Genomic DNA, 20718 nt, shown 5'->3' with positions numbered 1-20718 from the left:
GGTGCCCTCTGCTGGATTCTCTCCAATTTGTCCACATTCTTCCTGAAGTGGGGGGCCCAAAACTGGACACAATACTCCAAATATGGCCTCACCAGTGCTGAATAGAGGGGACTAATCACGTCCCTCGATCTGCTGGCAATGCTCCTATAATGCAGCCCAATATGCGATTAGCCTTCTTGACAACAAGGGCACACTGTTGACTCTCATCCAGCTTCTTGTCCACTGTATCCCCAGGTCCTTTTCTGCAGAACTGCTGCTTAGCCAGTTGGTCCCCAGGCTGTAGCAGTGCATGGGATTCTTCTGTCCTAACACTGCTCTTGTCCTTGTTGAACCTCATCAGATTTCTTTTGGCCTAATCCTCCAATTTGTCTAGGTCACTCTGTATCCTATCCCTACCCTCCAGTGTATCTACCACTCTCCCCAGCTTAGTGTCATCCATAAACTTGGTGAGGGTGCAATCCCTCCCATCCTCCAGATCATTAATGAAGACGTTGAACAAAACCGGCCTCAGGACCAACCCCTGAGGCACTCCGCTTGTGACCGGCTGCCAATTAGACATTGAGCCATTGACCACTACCCATTGAGCCTGATGATCTAGCCATTTTTCTATCCACCTTGTAGTCCATTCATCCAACCATACTACCTTAACTTGCTGGCAAAAATACTGTGGAAGACCGTATTAAAAGCTTTGCTAAAATCAAGATATATCACATCCACCACCTTGTGAAGGTGGGCATGGAAGTATTTTCTGAAAGTAAAGCTTAAAACTGCAGGGGATTCCCACCTTCTCCTTTCAGTCCATCTAACTGGCCTAGGTACTTATGAGGCCCATATTACCATAGTATCCAAGCGCCTCACAATTTAGAATATTTTTTGTGTGCTTATAATTGTATTTCTTTCTCTAGTGCTGTACAGAGAGAAAAAGAAATGTCCTGCTCTTATGGAGCTTACCACAGAGAGAAGGGTCATCAGGCAAAATGGAGGCAGGGAAACAAAATATTGGTAGTTCCTTTTAAAATAGCTCATATTTATTCACTATTTTTGAAATAGGAGAGTTAGACTGTGGAAAGAGGAGGGTTTTGAAGGAAGAGGGTAGGAAGCATTGGCAGTCAGGAGCCTGGGGCTGGAAAAAATGGAGGGTTATGAGTAACCCTGTCCATTGGCAGAATGATATAACACAGCTTTCAAAATGCTTGCCTATACTATACTACTTATACAGAGTCTGATCTCACTTATCTACCAGTGTAATTTCATTGACTTCAGTGACTCTCACTTTCATGAACATTGTATAAGCACAGTCAGACATCTTTAAATATAAAAAACTAAAAACAGCCCCCTGACAATCCCAAGAAGGACTTTCATCACAGATTTGTCCATGAGACAGAATACTACATTGTAACAAATCTGTGTCCAATAGGACATTACAGCTGTTGCATGATGCATACTGTGGCCACTTGGAGGGGATAGAACTCCAATGCTCTTTCTCCAAAAGCACAGGCTCCTACAGCTTATGATAAAGGAGAATCTTTATTATTTATGAGCAGTGTTGGGATTATGACACACAGTTTAGCAGGTCTAGGGCCATGTCTACACTAGTGAGCATAGAGCAGCACAGTTGTACCAATGCAGTTGTGCCGCTGTAAAATCCCTTGTGTATCCGCTCTATGTCTGAGAGAGAGCTCTCCCACTGACATAATAAAACCACCTCAAAGAGCCGTGGTAGCAATGTTGATGGGGAAAAACACTCCTGCAGACATAGTGCTGGGCAGACTGCCACTTGTGCTGGCAAAACTATGTTGTTCAAGTCGGAATTTGTTTTTTTTAACACCCTGGAGTGACACAAGTTTTGCCGATATAGGCCATGTCTACGGCTCCCATTCAAGCCCATCTAGTAGAAGTCACTGTTACACATATAGTCTAGCCATTTCACTACAATCTTATATTGGGAAATGGTACTTAATGTAAATGCAAGACGTTGGACTCTAAAGACCCCTCTTCCAGAAGAAGGAAGATATATTTTAAATAGTTTTGGTTCTGAAAGAGGCAATGTATTAAATAGTTTTCATTTTGCTGTGAAAAATTACAACAACCTACTTTGTCTTTCGCTCCATTTTTGTCTACTTTGAAGAGTAATACTGAGAAAAGTATTATTTATGGAAACAGGATGGGAATGCACACACAAATTATGAACCATTGTTTTGGTGTTCTGTCTTGCTATGGAATATCCCATATATCTAATTTACTACTGATTGCAAGATAAATAACTGATAACAGTTTGGTGTTGATCATCAAACTATGCCATTATCTTGAAAAGACCAGGGAAAGTAATCTGGAAAAAAAGGTTCAAAGACTTTTTAAAATCCTTGGTTTTAGACCATCTGCTTGTTGATGCATTGGTCTCATTTCTTCTGTCTGTTTACAATACAGCACCAGCTGCACCCTCAAATCCTAACTGTCCAGATTAATCAAGCAGCCACCTGATTAAGAACAGGGATACAAACTGGCAAACAAATACTGAATTATTTTTAATAAGTCACAGAGTGTTGGGGTTTTGTGTCCGCACTATAACTGCTCTTTGGCAGTTACAATAACTAGCAGCTTTTTTCATTCTTAAAACAAAGGCAAAAAATGCCTTTGAATTTTGTACTTAGGAATTCCACTCATCTGCCTAATGTTCTTTTTTTTAATTAGAAGGATACACATATGACTTAATTAGTCAAGCCTGTCTTAGGGAATTATGCATTTATTAATGGTTTCTGCACTCAAACACATTATTAAGGGATTTGTGCTAAGTACCTGACATAAAACAGCCTAATTTTTGCTTGCTTTGCTTAATGTATTGAGAAACAGCTTGTTGATCAGATTTAAAAACATCCATGCTATGAACTAATATCCTATTTACATTTTTTAAAAATGCAGCACTTCAGCACATTACAGGTTTGTATTTTAAAAGAGAAAAAAGGTCTAATATGGGGCAAATAAAGGAACTCTTCTGACCAAAGTGCTGAAGGAAACAAAGGAGTAAAGTTAGACAGATTGCTCTCTAGTCAGACTCCTTTAAAAAAAGTAAAGTTGTGGGGCAAATGGATTCTCCATCTATTTTCCTCAAAGACCACATTTTCAAAAAGGCTTTAACCCAACTTCCATATGTTCCTGCATGAAACTGTACTCCTACATTTTGTCATGTTTAATATTTACTACCTGTGGTTTTTGCCTGTATGTGCAGCCATAATGCATTATCTTGGTGACCCAGCAGCCACTGGGGAAGGCTGTCAATGTCATGCAGTGCAACTAGCTGTAGAAAATCAGTGTGACTGGCCTGCAACCTAGCTTACTGTTATATTTCTCCATAAATGAAGCAAATTGATACTTTCAATCTGAATTTTGTTTTTCTGTTTTGTTCTCAGTGTAAAAGTCAAGTCTCTGAGAGACAATATAGTGTAAGTCTCTTTCCTGTAGCATTCTGTACTAAACAATAATGGAAGTTTAAATTTATACATTACTTTGCATTTAGCCAAGCACATTTTCATCTGCTATTCTATTGCCCAGCCCTGGAATATGTTTCAAGCCATCTACAATTTCTCAAAGTTCTCTCTAATTTTTTGCTAATAATTTTCTTGATCAATTGGCAGACCATTTCCTCCTCCAAATCATTAATACAGTTTGCTACTGGCCCTTACACTGACCTCCAGAATATTCTTAATGTCTCTCCTGATGCACAGACTCTTTTAAAGAATCCCAGATTAGAGTCTCTGCTTTTCTTTATAGAAGTAATACTGTCTTGACGCTACTCAGTTATCCTTATCAAAATACTGTACTGGTCAATCCTTTAATTAGACTCTCAGTCATGTTCCCCGGAGAGAAAAAAGAAACTGAAATTCCTCATCAAGACCAAATACTGCTGCAAGAAAAGACAGGGAAGTTTGACAGTATCTTTCAAGAGGGATATGAGGTTTATATTGGCTCAGAGATTTCAACTGGTGCAGCAGATAGATCTTATATATATATTGCATAACAGGAGACATCTGAGCAATACAAGAGCATTAGAGTTTCAGCAAAGGCAACAGATCAGGTAATACAGGATGTCTTGGAGACCTAGAGCATTGGGGCCAGGAATAGAGGTAACTGGAGGTATGAAAAGGAACAGATTGTGTTGGGAAATAGAAAAGTGCCTTATTTAGTTTTTGGACGAAGGAAATAGAATAGAGGGGGAGGAAAGAAGGAAACACATTAAGCTCAAAGTTTCAGCTATGGTATTTGATTAGGCTTCAGATGTTCATCTGAAATTCAACTTCCAAGCCTCTGGAGGTCTGCCCATCACTCAAGTGGACTAAGGCTAAATGGTGTCAGGATTCACCAAAATGTTAGCTCATCCAATTCAAAACAGCCTTTTTGTTCCAACTTGACCTATCCCCTATGGCAGAGGGACTAATTTTCCCAGACGTCCAGAAAAGACACTTATCTTCTTTCTCATTGTTCTGATTGGTGGGTTTTTTTTCCCCCTCCCAAAATGAGGCAGCACAGGTGGTGGCAAATTGAACCACTGTCTGCTGCTCTATTCTTGATTTATTACTGATCTTAAAGGGTTGTCTACACTTGAGTTATTTCAGATTATATTTTTCCACTTTAACTAATCATGTTTAACTATTCCAAAAGAGAAATTACATGATTTGCCCAAGGCCACAGAAGAAGTTGGTGCTTGAACCTGTCTACAAGTCTTGTACTAAAGCTACTGGACCGTAATTCTAAAACAATATATACTACATTGCTTTATTAGTCTCCTATAACTAACTCCCTTGTTGGGCTTTTTTATATTCAATCATTCTGTCAAACCTAGCTTGATATATCCAGGTATTTGCATTCGGAAGCACAAAGTGGATATATTAAAAAAAAAAAAAAAAAAAAAAGACGAGAAAATATTTGTATTCATCTGGAAGCAATTTCAAGAGCTGCCTGCCATTCAGTGGCTGTCAAATGCTTTTTAAAGACACTAGACATTGAATTTAAACTTTCATAGCTGCAAAAAGTATGTGAAGACTAACCAAAAATGGGACCATAATTCCTCTAGTTTGGATCATTAGAAATAATTTATAAGATATCTGCTCAAGAGGCTAGTAAAATTGTGAGCCATGATGTGGAAGTGATGACTTGTAAATTATGCGTGGTTTTTCTATTGTTAGGAAAATGTTATTTTAGTATACTTAATACAGTATGTTTCATGATTATTATAAAAGCTCTTTGGTGAGGTGTGTATGGTGGTATGTTGCCAAGACAATAGTTCTGATAAGATTTTGTGGCATAATAAATAAGGCTGGAAATCTTGGATCCACATGGGAATTTATGACATGCGCAAAGGAAAATTTGATAGTCAAATAAATGCAGTGACCTGACAAAGATCTGAAGATGAGAGTCAACCTAGCGGAGTTGTCTTTTGGTCAGGTACAAATGGAGGGAGGAAGGGACTGGCATATAGAGACCATCCAATATATGTGGTGATAGTACAGACAGCTGTAGTTGGGTTCATACACCCAGTGTAGTTCAGTGGTTAGGTCATTGGCTTAGGAGTTAGAAGGTCTGGATACTATTCCTGAATCAGTCGTTGACCTGCTATGTGATCTTGGACCAATAATTTGACCTTTTGGTGCCTTTGTTTCCATTTCCATCCTTTGTTTGTTGGTTTATTTTGATTGTAAGGTTTTCATGGCAGGAAATTTATTTTCACTATGTATATGTATAGTGCCTAGCACAATGGAAGCTCTGATTTTTGGGTGTGACATTTTGGCACTACTGTAATTTCAGTAATATGCTTTAGTACATTCTTGACAAGCAACAGCTGGCATCCATTTAAACAAGTGGGTTATCCAAGTCTGGGGTTCAAAATTGGCTTATTAGACAAACTTTAAAGTAGTAAGTCAGAGATGGAGGTACAGCTTTTTTTAATGTAAATATTTAGAGATGCATTTTTAACTTGAATGGTTAATAAAAGAGAAAACAGACTTTCTGTAGAATAAAATCAGACTAAAGAGGTTTAATATCTATTATGGAGTACTGGAAATATATTGTAAGAGCTAGAATTGATTCTATATGATAAAGACTGAGCTTCATAGTTGAAATGTTAATGGGTGTTGCAACTCTTCCATCATGCTCCTTATAATGGAAATTCTCAAATGTTCATAAGAGTAGAACATGTTAGTATGTGAGAGTATGTTGTGAACACTTCCTCTCCCACTTGTGATTGCACAGACCACCAGTGCCAGCATCTGACAGATTCATGACAACATCCTTGTGGCAATTACAGCAACTTTTAAAACTTTCCTCACTTTATTTTTCCATATCTGGTTAGTTTTACCTGTTCCAATGGTGGCTGCAGTCCTTGAGAGGTCAACTTTTGTTTCCTCTCCTTGTCTTCCTTGGTTACCTGATGGGATTACTTGTGATAACAGTGGCTGGATTCAATGACCAGGAGGTCCCTTCCAATCCTTCCAATCCTGTGTTCCTATATTGCTCTTCTTACATAGGCGTAGTCTCTACTACAGCTAGTTGGGCTGGCTCTACCCTGTTTCCAGCTGTTTTTGCAGGCATCAGGCTTGTCTCTGTCATACATCTATGGCAGCATCTGGAAATAATGAGGTGGAGTCAACATTACACTACTTGTCAGCTTTCTGCAGACAACCTGCAAGTACTGTGCAGACTCTCTTAATGGCCATTCATGCGTTTCTGGACTCTGTCCAGTTGTCAAGTCCAGACGGTCGGGAGGGGTTGAGTCCCCATCCTTGAAGTAGGTGAGGGTGAGGTGGTATGGGTAATTGGTGAGGGAGAGATGACGTGAGCCAGGCCGTGAGAGGAATTTCTTCCAAGAGCTGAGTCCTCTTCCACCCTCCAGTTAGGACTCTACTTTAAACTGGCAGGGACCCCTCAGTGAGGAAAGCCTCTGAATGGCAAGTCAGACCGCATCCGCCTCGTGGTGAGAGTCAGTAACTGGTGGATCACCAGGCTGATCGCGGCGGGCGAACCCCCACCACCCCACACCCAGTGGGGTGGGGTGTGCAACCCCATTATTTTTGTCCCCCTGGTAAGGGTAGCCTCCCCCAGGCACGGGTTAGTTCCCCCTGGTAAAGGTAAGCCTCCCTCTGGTAAGGGTTGTATCTCTTAATTATGGAGAAGTCTAAAGTAGCTGTTCAAATCAGATTGGCGCTGGCCCAGATAAACAATGCCTCTGCTGCTGGTTTCGATGCCCTGGCCAGCAGTGTTAAATATGTTGGGAATAATTCAAATTGCTGGACCTCTGCTTTCTCCTCTTTTTGAGGAAGTGATGAGAGAGGGAGACTAGCAGTATGATACACAGGATCTCCTGAGTGGAGATAACAGTAAGGTTCCAGAGGAACAAGGCTGTTTTAGTGAGGGCCAAGGTTTAGATGTTGAATTGACATTTTTACCATTGGTTTTTACTAATAACTTATTCAGTGATTTAGAAGAGGACAATTTTAAGTCTAGTTTTTTATGATAAATATTTAAATTCTTGTAAAGATCCGTATTTTATTGAATTGGGTAGTTCTAATTATTTTACATACTGATTTTATGGAAAATGGTTTTGTGATGATAATTTACATAATGATCTTAATACAACAACTAGATGGAAATATAGCAGTTCTTTAAAGGAGGGGATATTCTACTTAGAATATGCTGTAGATTGTTTTAACTGCCCAACTTGTCCTCAGATTTTAGCAACCTTTGGCAAATGGGCCAAACATATAAATGTAGTCCATAAAAGTACGGCTATCGGAATAGTATGTAAAAATGTGGGAAATATTCCCATTATCTTAACATTGCTTGCCACTAACCCAAGTGCATGCCCAAGGAGGTGGATAGCTCATAGAGAAATTTGACCTGTATGAACTGTGGATCTGCATTCCACACGAGATCGAGGCCGAGTCAACACACTCGACACAGTCATCCCACAGCAAGAAATGAACAGAGGAAAGAAGCGAGTGCGCGGGGGAATACTGTTCCCTCTCAAATATGGACAGATCAGGAAATTGAGTGTTTACTTCAGCTGGAAAATAAGTATGCTGGGGTAAGAAATATTAATAAATGTATTGAAAAAGAGCTAAAGTTGAAAACAAATAAGCAAATATCTGATAAGAGGAGAGACTTGGCCAAAAAGAAGGATAGGAGTAATATTAATATGGAGTTTTTAAGGGGGGGAGGGTATGGGTTGGTGTATTTTAGAAGATTTAGCTCCATGAGAAAAGATAAAATCTTTAAGAGATCACCCGTTGATTGATAGGGTGTCAAGTCTTGTAGGGGTAGAAATGTTGGACAGATTTTAGATAACTTAGATGAAATAGATTAGCAATGGACTCTGTCATCAACGGCTGCAATTGGATGGGGCATGATAGAGGAATTATGTAAATTATTGAATATTAAGAATAGTGAATTTCGGACGGAGCAAAGTATTGAGGGTGATAATAAGAATAGGGAGAGAAGAAATAGAAATAGAAGGGAGGGGAGGAATAAGACAATTTTTATGAGGAAATATGCTACAAAGAATGCTTGATTTAAATTTTATCAAAGATTGTTCAATAAAGATAGGAAAAGATTGGCACGAATTATTATGGGAGAGCCCGATAAGGCTAAATGTAGTATTCCTTTACAGGAGATTGAACAGTATTATAGAGAAATATTGGAGAAGATTGGCCATAATAACACTGCAGGATGGCCTCCAGTACAGGAGAGAGCGAATAATGAATTATTGAATAGCCCTATATCTATAGAGGAGATTAGGGAAGCTTTATGAGAAATTAGAAGGACTAGCACCCCAGGTCTGGATAAGGTCATAGTTAGCGATATATGGGACCTTTTTAATATAGATACTTACTAAGATTTTTAACATTTGGTTTTTAAATACGCAAGTTCCTGAATATTTTAGAGGAAATAGGACCATTTTCATACTTAAGGTCCAGGATCCTCAGGAATTAACTAAAATTTCCTCCTGGAAGCCCCTCACTATAGGCTCAGTATGGGTTAGACTTTTTACCAAATTGTTAGCAAAAAGATTATCTAGCACCATTAAAATATGTCCTAGATAAAAAGGATTTATTTAAGCCCTGGGTTGTGAGGAAAATATAGCTATTTTAGAGGAATTAATTAAAGGGCCCAAAAGGAATGGGGATGAAATTGTGGTAGTTTATGCTGATTGGGCTAAAGCCTTTTATTCAGTAGGGCATGGACACATGATACAGGGATTGAAAAGATTTGGAATTGGGAAGCATTTTACTGAGGTTATTAGGGACTTATATACTGATTGTATTACTAAGAAATGGGTAGGCGAAGAAAGTACGGAGTCTATTTTTATTAGGAACTGGGTGAAACAAGGAGATCCTTTATCCCCTATGTTATTTAATATTGCAATGGATCCTCTCTTGACTAGATTAGAGGTTGTAGGATCAGGGTTTTCAGTTCAAGGAAGGAAAATTTACGTCATTAGCCTTTGCAGACAATGTAGCGATTCTAAGTAATTCTTATCAGGGGATGGTCCACAATTTGGAAATTTAAAATCAGTTTTATATCAGTACTAGCCTATGGGTTAATATAAAAAAGGCTAAAGGATTTCATATTTTACCAGTACATAAAAGATATGTGGTAAATCCTAAACAGAGGAGGAGATTAGGAGAGGATTTTATTGATTATGTACAGCCGGGGCAAGCAGAAAGATATTTGGGAGCTAGAATTGATCCCTGGATGTGGGATGAGAATGAATCCCCTAGTGGAATATTGATGGAGTGGTGTGATAGTTTATGTAAATCTCCCCTTAAATCTGCCCCAAAATTTAAAAAACACATATTTTACCAAGACTTTTTTATAGTTTGCTTTTAATTGAGCCCCCTTTTTATGTTTTAACTGAATTGGATATTTTAGTTAGAAAAGTTCTTAAAATATTTTACACCTGCCCCAATGACAGATGGAATATTTTATGCAAGAGTTAGTGATGTGGAGTTAGCCATGATGCAATTTAGTGTGCAGATTCCTCATATGCTTATCCGGAAGGGGAGAAGGCATATTGTTTCTAGGGATGATTGGTTGGATTTATCATTTTTATATGCTAGGGAAAATCTGGTAGATAAGATTTTAATATATAGTGCTGCTACTGCCCCAGGTCATGGAGGGAGAAGGAATATGGTAGGTGGAGTAATCTGAAGTGTCGGGGAGTGGGTGTGAAGTATTTTTAAAAGGATATTGTTAGTAATTCCTTTTTAAAATATCCATGTTTGGCCAAGTCCTCCTTTTTGATAGCTGCTTTACAGATGAGGGCAAACGTATTCCCCACCAGCAAGAAACTAGCAAGAGGAAGAGAGAGAGATAGGGTGCTGTGTGGGAAGGTTAAAGAAACTATTCCCCATATATCTGGGCAGTGTATTGTGTCTATTAATCCTTGGTTTTAATAGGATTGTAAAACCTTTGATTGATAAGATTAACAAATGTGGATGGAGGGTGTTGGTTTGAGCCACACCTTTGAAATAAAGAGGGAAATTTAAGAATGCCAGATATTGTGTTTGAGAGAGTTGGGATAGTTGCCATAGTGGATGTCACGGTGCGGTGGGAAGACAATGCTGACAGTTTGGAGGCAGCCCTCAGAAAGAAGAAAGGATATTACTCTGAGTTGGCAGAGGAGGTTAAGAAGATCACTGGAAGTAAGATTGTTCACATTTTTGCGTTGGGGCAAGAGACAAGTGGAGCGAAGGAAATGATGATCTATTAAAGTTCCTGGGAATAGAAAAATGCAAAAATTTTAAAGAAAGTTTATGCAGTCTTGCCTTGTAGACCACAACTAATATGCTGGCCCTTTTCGATGACAAGCAGTGATTCCAAAACAATTTTGTGTATCCTGCTAATACATTATTAATTTTTTAGTTCTCCATATCTTAAATTTTAACAATGGACTTTAGTTATCAGTACTTTTGTTCCACTGGCTACAATTTTATTTGTCCTTTAAATATAAATATATATAGGTTTTAAATTTAATTAATATTTATTAGTTAGGCTTAAAAATCCAATTTTAAGTCACCACTTACTGGATGTGAATGTGGACTGGCCGCAGAGTAACCAGGAAAGGGCAGATAGCCATGCCTGTACAAAGGGAGCATAGACCACAGTTTGAGAGCCAGTGTCTTAAATCATAAGGCTTCCCACATCCTCCACAGGGCCCTCAATTGCTGTTCTTTGACATGGGTGTGAAGGAGGATTGCTACCTCCTCTTTGCCTGTGAAACCAGCTTGACAGCAGACTTGCTTTCTGAGTTCAATTTTCAACAAATGCATCGGGCAGCAGAGAAGTCAATGCCTAATTCATTTTGGCTTAAACAAAAGGTTGAATTATTTTAAAAATTGTCAACTACAGAATCACATAGGAAAACACAAACAGGCCCTTATCTACGCTAGCACTTGTGCCAGCAAAACTTTTGTCACTCCAGGGAATATTTTTTCACACCTCCTGAGTGACAAAAGTTTTACTGGCACAAGTTTTGTTGGCATAAGCCCTTATGTGGATAGCACTATGCCAATGGGGAATGCTACCTCCACCTGTTTTGGTGGTTATATTATGTTGGTGGGAGAGCTCTCCCATCAACATAATGTAGCCATACAAGTGCTTATGCTGGCAAAACTTATGTTGCTCAAAGGGGGTATTTTGTCACACCCCTGAGTGACAAATGTTTTGCTGGCATAAGTGCTAGTGTAGACAAGGCCTAAGAGACCATTGAAATGTGTACAACACATCAAATCAGGAGTTAAACTGAGCCACCTTTCAATGGCTCATAATCTACCTCTATCCCATCTGTTGCTTGAATATGTGAGCTAAGGATAAACCAATATAGTGATGCCAGTCTGTATCTGCAAAACACTGGAAACAATAGCCCTGAGAGAATTGTAAACTGCTTTTCTTCATCTCAGTGGGGTTTTCATTCAGAACCCGACAAAGATATTTGAAACATCACTCACTTTACTGCTGATCACTGTATGAAAGAAAGAAGGTAAACAATCCTATTATGAAGATCTGTACTGTCTACTGGGAGTGGCATCCATGTGGGCTGGGGATTGCTCTTCACCTGAAAGTTAAATCTGCATACTGATATCAGTCAGGGTTGTGAAAAAACACACTCCTAACCAGCATAGTTATGCCAGCATAATCCCCAGTATAGATGCAATTATGTCAATGGAAGAGTGTCATCTCCACCTCTCCCCATACCAGATCCCTAGTGTCTCCTATTCTGTATAACTAATCTCACAAACATCATCCACTCTGCACAGAAAACCATATCCCCTGTGGACCTCAGACCATTTAATCCACTCTCACCATATATCTCTGACATTAATTCCATATATATCATTACAGCGAGAGTCCTCTGGCACTTGTCTATGATGATATATATCATTATTCATCATCATTTGTCTCTTTCTTGGCAAAGACTGAAATGCCAAAATGTTGGCAAAAGGATAGTCCCTTGTCCAGAGTTTTATAACATGCAAATATCTTTCAGTTCAAGGTTCTCAAATCCAGTCTCTTTAAAGATGACCATGTGGTACTCTACTCCAGTTTGTCAGTTGCCAGAATTCCCCAAGTGTTAGCTGAAATATTGGAGAGGTTCTTCTTTGTTGCCATTGTTTTCTCCATTGCATTCAAGATTAGAGCCATATCATCACTTCTCAGGGAACTCACCCTTTACTGAAAACACTTGACAGTTACTACTCCATCCCTCGCATATGCTTTCTCAGCATCATACTGGAGACAGTCATTTTTCCCTCATCTGTGCAATTGCTTCACTATTTATAATAACCTTAATCCAATCCAGGATGGCTTTTGCACTGCCCCTGGTGTTGAAGCTTCCTTTACTATGATGACCATGGCGTACTCACACACTACGTAATCTCCAGTGCACTCTTGAACACCCCACTCTCCTTGAACAGAAGCTACTTCCCTATCTCTGGTGACAGCTACACCTCATTCAAGGTGCTTTTCTCAGCTCTCTATTCTGTTTTCATAGATGCAATTTTACAATTTAACCTCAACTATCATTTCCAGAAAGAGCAAAAACCACTGCATCAGTACCAGAATTAACCTCATTATCTTCAATCCACCTCCTTGACCTCATCTCTTCCTCTGCTTTGTCACTTGTGGCCTCCTCTAAATTCACTAGTCTTTCCTCTGCACTATTGGAAGTCCTCTTTTGTGTCACAGCACCAGCTATTGGATGAGCCATTTCTCTTTGACTGTCACTTTTCAGGCTTTAGAATAATGCTAATTTTATACCATTTGAGATTGACCAGCTTCCAGGGATTTGAAGACACTGCCAGGAGGCTGCTGTGATGTGTAGAAATAAGGGGAAAGGAGATCATGACTACTGACTAGAGCTAGGCTCAACAGATTTCACCTGTCTCTTGGTCAGGAAGCATCTCTTTTAGCCTTATGTGAGGCTTTCTGCTCTCCGTTGCTGGATCTCATTTTTTCTCTTAAGTGGATAACCTTAAAGGACAAGCAGCCAGCAGCTGGGGCCTGGACTTCCCAGCATAGAATGCAGTTATGGCTGCATGCTAAAGAGGCCAGGGAGGAATGGTAAAATGGGGGTAGGAAGCATGTCTCCTGCTTTGTGTGGGACACAAGGAAGATAAAAGAAATCTCAGCAGTTTGAGGAAAGCGACAGGGGTGAGGCAGTCTTGGGCAAATGCGAAACACCCATCTCCCATTCCACCTGCTTAGAATCCCTGGTCCAGCTAGGTAAAAAGACTATTCTGTGGGTCCAGTGATGACAAAACTCAAGTTTGTACAAGTGAAATATAATTACTTAGTGCCCTCCATGCCAGCTGCTGACCTGCATGAAAAAAAGCCAAACTTTGGATACATTAACCAGCATTCCCCATGTAGAGTTTCAAATAAAAATGGGCTGTCATTTGAATTTCTTTGTAAAAAGCCTCATCTACACAGGTAACTAAAGGTGTGTTGTTGTTTGTTTTTTAAATTTACATTTTTGATACAGATTTATTTAAACCAGTGCAACTTCTTTGTTTGTGGACACTTCTGTTCATGAATTGCTTGCAAATCAGTCTTGATTTCTTCAAATATTTTTGGTATATGTATTCAATAACTAGTGTGAATGAACAATTTTGAGTTCCTGGATTGTTTTACTGGTCACTTCAGCTGTTCACTATTTAGTCACCGTGGTCTCATTGCATTGTTTCTGCACCCTAATTTGGTAATCCTTTTAAAACAGAAGGATAAGGAATAACAAAGAGAAGATGCTCTTCTTAGCACATGCATTTTCTTGACCATGTTTGGAGAATGGCTGTTCTTGAAAATATATGTGCAAACAGAAAACAATTTACATGAATGTTCATGAATAACCGGTGAAAGGGGAAACAGACATGTCTGAATTGAACAGCTGTGACTATTTCAAATGTATGTTCAGAAGCAGTTTAGCAGATTTGGTGGAATATTGCACAAAGACACAGCAGCACACCATTAATCTTCACCAGGAATTAACCTCTTGACGTTTTGAACATAGAATCTTATTGTGACCTGAGAAGCCCACCAGTGCCGGAGAGCAAGAGGCTCCCTGCTATCTAGCCGTGCATCTCCGCTGGCCTGACCAACTCAATGTATCCCAACTCTACTGTTGTGATAATCATGTATCTAAAAGATGTCATGTAAAGTATCCTATGGGGCCTGGTAACATGCTGATCATTACTACTATTGTGTGGTGTGTGTACGAGTGTTACATGAAGCATTATAAATATATGCTGGAAATATGTTCACAAAAAGTGTTTGGCAGACAGACTTCAAGTCACCCCATCCTAAACAGAGGAATGTGGTTCTGCCTGCTTGAATGTGTCTCCAATGTAAATTGATCAAGGAGAACCAATGAAATTTACATGTAAGGTAGACACAGCCTTAAGACGAACCAGAGTGAGAAAGGGCCACTTGACGCTCTGGGCAGGAAATGGAAACTGGAGCTTCAGAAAACCTCCAATAACCCTGCTTCAAAGCTTTGGAAGATATGAGCCAGGCTAGAAAGCATGTTGGCATCCATTACTAGCCAGATACAAGAGGCCCGAGCCTTTTTACATCTGAGAAAAGTGGAACCTTTCAGCAAAAGTGTGTTGAAAAGTCTTTGGAAACTGAATATAGGTGAGAAACCGGCTTGAACAAAAGACTCTAGTTGAAGTTAGCCTTTAGTCTTAAATGTGTTTTTTACTTCTTTCTTTGTAAACATTTCTATTCCAATTACTTCTGCTGGCTATCTCTTAAATATGTTTTGTTAATAAACTAAATCTTGTTTCATTACACTGCATCTCATGCAGTGTTTTGAACTGAAGAATAAAATCCTGAGCCCAGTTAACAGGCTGGAGCTGTACACTGTCTCTTTATAGGAACACGAAACTTGATAGTTTTGTGCGTGTTCAAGTGAGAGGGCTGGACACTGCAAACACACATTTTTGGGGGAGAACGTGGGATTGGGATGGTGGGGGGGAGGGTGGTTTGGTGTCCCCTTGCAAGGAGTAACCAGGCTGGTGGAAGCCAGTGTGAAGTTGTTATGCAGGGAGCACGCTTTTGATGTCAAGATTCTGAACCAAAGCTGCACAACAAGAGGTACCCAGGATTATCAGGCAGGCAGTGACAAAATCCCTTATTGGTTTGGGTTGAACTCCAGAGCATCACACTCGTGACTTCTTGGATTTAAATGTAACTTTATTTTTTTCAAACAGTTACCCCATGTTTGTATATTTCAGCCTACCACTGCACTGAAGCCAATTGTTGTTCATCGAAGGGCCAAATCCAAAGCTTTGGAACAGATCCTTATTTTGCAATATTTTTAACATTCTGATTTTTCCTATTGTTGAAGAAACTGGCCTGGGATTTCTTTAGTCATCTGAAAGCATCTGCTAAGATTTTTTTTTTTTTCATTTTCCTGCTGAAGTATTAAAATGGTTCTTCAAGTGTAACGTGAGACTAAATTTATATGCTCTCATTCATTTTGCATGACAAATAGCAATTTAGTGGGCAAACATTTTCTGAAAGATATGTTTGACAAAAGCTAATTTGGCTGCACAGTGTAATGAAATGAAGTTACTGTTTGCCTTTTTTTTGTTTTTGTTTAAAGAAACAATTGGTTAAATTACCAGGGCTTGAGGGGGAGAAAACATCTGCTTTCTCTATATGCTACAAATATTTTCTCTTCTGACTTCTTGGTTCACTTGGCAAGGTTTTAAATCAATGTTTAAACAGGAAAACGTCCTGACCAACTGAAAACCTTTGTGTTTCTGAAACACATTTATAAATCAACTCTTGATTATTTCACAAATAAATGCACACTGCAGTTGCTGGAAACACTTACCATATGGTTCCTTGGGGATTGGGGTTTTAGTGTTAAATTCTGAAGTCCAAACACTGTCTATAAGTAACACTAAATGTGGTGAGAAAAGAACCCCAACCCCCACAACAGTTCTCAAAATAAGCAGATTGTCTGAAAATGCTGCAGCATTTATGTAGAGTGGGAGGGGGAAATCCCACTGAGGGAGAAACAGCCAGTGGTGGGCTTGAGTTCAGTCTTCAGTGAACTCCAGAAGATATGAATCATTCTACCTCTCCTCTAACTAGCACATTTTCAGAAGCTTTTAATTCACATAGCTGCCAGGGCATTTCCATTTTAACAGACAAATCAACTGGTCATGCTACATTAATTTTCTTTTTAGGTCAAAGGGTGGTCAAACTTTTTTGACTTGTGGGCCGCACGTTGGTTACAGATCAGGCTCCATGTTGCAATTGTCCACAGTCTGCTGCTTTCTCTTGCTGTTGCATCAGGCATAGGATGTCTTGAGGCACTGACTCATTGTTTGCTTGGCTGTTGTAGTTGTTGTTCCCTTTGCCGCAAAGTACTATTGTTTCTCTTCTGAGCCTGCCATCTCTTCTGTTTTTATTAATTTGTAACAAAGGAGCAAGTGGAATTAAGTGGTGATTTCACACTTGGCTGATACACTGTGGCAGAGCTGCTGGGCTGAGGGTTATATATGTGAAAATATCTCCTGCACTGCAGTGCACTGTACCCACCTGAAAAAAAAAAAGATCAAGGGCTGCAAATTAGCCCTGGATACTTTGGGCTCATTGTGTTGGGTCGGTCACTCAGTTGTTGTACTAACCAGGCATCCTGCCAACAGAAAATCTTAAACCTAAATCCTAAACTCCATCTGTTAATTGATGATATGAAGGAAATCTTCTATTAAGTCTTGATTTGATGGAAAGTAGTAGGATATTCTGTCCTGAGCACAGCATATGGGCCAGATCCTCATCTGGTATAGACTGAAGTACTGAGAAACTTAATTGCTCAAAATTCCTAAATTGCCCCTCCCCCCGACATCCAATCTTGAGTGGCTCAAAAAAAGACTTTAAAAATAATAATATTTGGGTTTTTTAAATATATTTGCCTTTGTGTTTTTGAGCCTTTTAGTGTTCAAGTCTTCAAGAGATCTTCCCTCCCTCTCCCCAATAATGACTGCTAGATCTTTCTATGACTTCAGGGGCTGGGTCAGGACTTAAACCCCCTTCTTCCCCCAAACCCTCTAAACATCATAAGTCTTGTGGCCAACTTGTGTCTCTACCCCCACCCCATTGTAAATTGGTGAAGCTCCATTGAAGTAATCGAAACCCTGCTTACTTACATCAACTATGGATCTGACTGTGCATGCAAGTTCTGTAGAATAAGACAACGGTTAAGTATTAAGTTTAGGGCTAAATTTCAATGTGGTAAACATGCTGAGCATGAACAGACTTGTATTAGTTTATTCAGCCCCAGTATTTTTGTGTGCATTGGGAGATGTAGAAGGACAGAGAGAGGCATTGTGGTGTTAGTGGTGAATTTTTGAATTACACTGTATGTAGAGTTTCTTTTTACGCAGATAAGAATATAAATTGGGAGTATTGCCTTTTATTTTTATCATAACACGTTTCAGTAAGCAATAGAAAATGGAATGGCTTGAGATAAACCATTAATATGGGCATCACATTTGTAACAAGGAGGAGGATAAAATCACTGAGTAAAACTGGATGCTTAAACACTAGAAATCTGTTTATATGCAGGATTTCCTCAAACGGTTCCCACTCCACTAGCATATCTTAACTGCAAGATATAAACATTTTGATACTGGCCCAGGAGGGAAATTGTATAAAACTGCTGCCAAGCTGGAATGCCTGATCAATAAAACATCAGAAGAAGAAAAAGAAACCAAGTCCAACCTTTTATGAAGCTCATGGTAATTGTTTGCTTCAGTTGCTTTTGCTTTTGGACAATGAAGAACAACTCCTTTCAAAGCTAGTAAAGAGTTGAAAGCATTTTAGGGCTTCAGTTTATTCTGCCTTTACTTAAACCTTAAATAAGGGCTTATCTACATGGTGCTCTAGTCTGCACCACAGGGATGTAAATTCTAGTGCTCACTAGTGTGTTGCACACTAACTGGCCCATGTGAACCTTGCTGGCATGCACTACATGTCCCCTTGTGCACGTTAATGTAGTACTGTTTGAAATGGGACTACATTAATGAGCACTAGTTAGGGGTGAACACACTAGTGCATACTAAAATTTACACTCCTCTTAGTGCAGACTAATGCTCTGTGTACATAAGCCCTAACTTTAATTTTCATGTCACTCAAAAGAAAAGATGGCAGACTGCCTAACGCTGTACTCAAGAATCAACCAGATAGAAATTTTGTGAGTTGCACATTTAGTACCTAATGTTTTTCACAGCTCTATGTTCTGGATTTCAATGGTGGTTTTTGTGTATGTGGCCCAGAATACTATGCAAGTTATTAAATTGGAAATTGTTATGAAGTTTGCTTTTGTGTTTGATTAATACAAAATTGGTATATTGCTCTTCCACCAGAGACTTCTGCCATTGAGCAGGATACTTTTGGTCTGTGCTGAAATGGAAAGGGAAAAGAAACTGGAGCAAGACTGGGAGAAGGAAGATGGGCAGAATGTATGCCAAATGAGTACATTACGCCAGCTGACATCAGAAAAGTTAGGTGTACAATTTTAAGGATTCCCTAAGGTCAGGATTCAGCTTTGGTCTGTGAGTCTGATATTGATGTTAACAATTGTAGCAACTTGCATGGAACTGGCTAGGAAGAGCACATGTTGTAGGAGGGAAGAGATCAGAGGAGGCCAGGATATCAGTCTGCACGTGGCTTGAATTCTGCAGTTGCAGTGTCTCTGTAAATAGTTCTCCTAATAAAGAGCCTCTTCGTTTCACAAGCACAAAATTCTTTCAAGTTACTACTCAGCACGTAGTACATAAAATAACACTTAGGTTTCTAAGACTGTGGTAGCATCTTAAACAAAATACTGAAGGTATATAGAGAGAGAACCCACCACTCTCTCATTCCCTGTTAGTGTTTTCCCATGTCTTTTGCTTCTCCTACAATGTCCCAAGATAATGGAGGAGTGCAAGGTAGATTGTACTTCCAACTTACCTCTGCATTTCAAGAGTTCTCCGTCAAGTGCTGCAACACCATAGACCAACTTGTACCATTTCCTGATCTGCTGCAACAATTGTTTTCCTTCATGCGTGGAGCTAGATATAGTTTGTAGTGTATGTGGCTGTATAACTGGAGGGAGGTGTTGTCTTTCTCTCCTCAAATGTAGACGAGACCTCTGCCCTTGCCACAGGCAGGGAGAGGCAGCTCTGGTTTTTTTGGTGTTTTAGATGGATTGCAAAATGTTAGTGAATTACTGTGGTCTCTCCTTTATTCACTCTGTCTTTCATGAAGTTGTCTTAGGGCAGAGTCTCAGCTGATAAATCGGTAGAGCTCCACTGAAGTCAATAGACTTCACGGACTTTCACTAGTTGAGGATTTGTCCCAACGTTTGTTTTTTCTAAAATAAGTAATTTAGTCTGACAAATGCATGCTGTGCTCTTGGTATATAGGAAAACTCTAACTCATTTGAATTTGAAAGTGTATCCCTTTCATCATCAACCAGTAGAGTGCACTTGCACCAATAGTATGTGTTGGAATAGTAGCTGCTTTCAGGATATTAGAAGCAGTTATTTGCGCCTAAACTACTGAGGCTACTAATTTCTCAAGTACTCTTCTTATCCTGTATTATGACACTACTTGCTTCTTATATGTTATGTATTGGTGCACAGGTGGTGGGAAGAACTATCACTTTGCTGCATAAATTCTGTGTGAAGTTCTCATTCTACACTGACTTTTGAATTCTTTTTTTTTTTTTTTTAAAGATTGCATATAGAAACCATGTTTCAAATTTGTGCCCAAATGCACAGTACGCCAAATCCCTCTGCCTATTTGGGATGCTTTTGTGTTGCTCCCGCTTCACAGAAATTCTTCAAGAAAAACAGCTTGAATTTGTTTTAAAAAAAGGTAGAGCTTGAGCCCTGTGATTGCTGAAGAGGACAACTGAGTCTTATATCAAAATTGCAAGAGCATGTGGGGTGGGGGAAGAGAGACCCTGAACAATCCCAAACAGGGTTTTGTCAAGGGCCAAGTTGTACTCTCACTTAAATACTTGCAATTCCCATTGAAGTCAGTGGAAGTTATGAGTGGACATTTTCAAAAGCACCTGTGAGAATTTGAAGTCCAGTTCCTAATGACTTTCAATGGGAGTTGGCTGCTTACCTGCCTTAGGCAGATTAGAGCTCATGTCTGAAAATAATTGGC

This window comes from Emydura macquarii, unplaced genomic scaffold (assembly GCF_026122565.2).
Source record: "Emydura macquarii macquarii isolate MOO-44397 ecotype Brisbane River unplaced genomic scaffold, CSIRO-AGI_Emac_v2 contig_2897, whole genome shotgun sequence".
NCBI classification, from domain to species: Eukaryota; Metazoa; Chordata; order Testudines; family Chelidae; genus Emydura; species Emydura macquarii.
Note: the sequence above shows the minus strand (reverse complement) of the source record.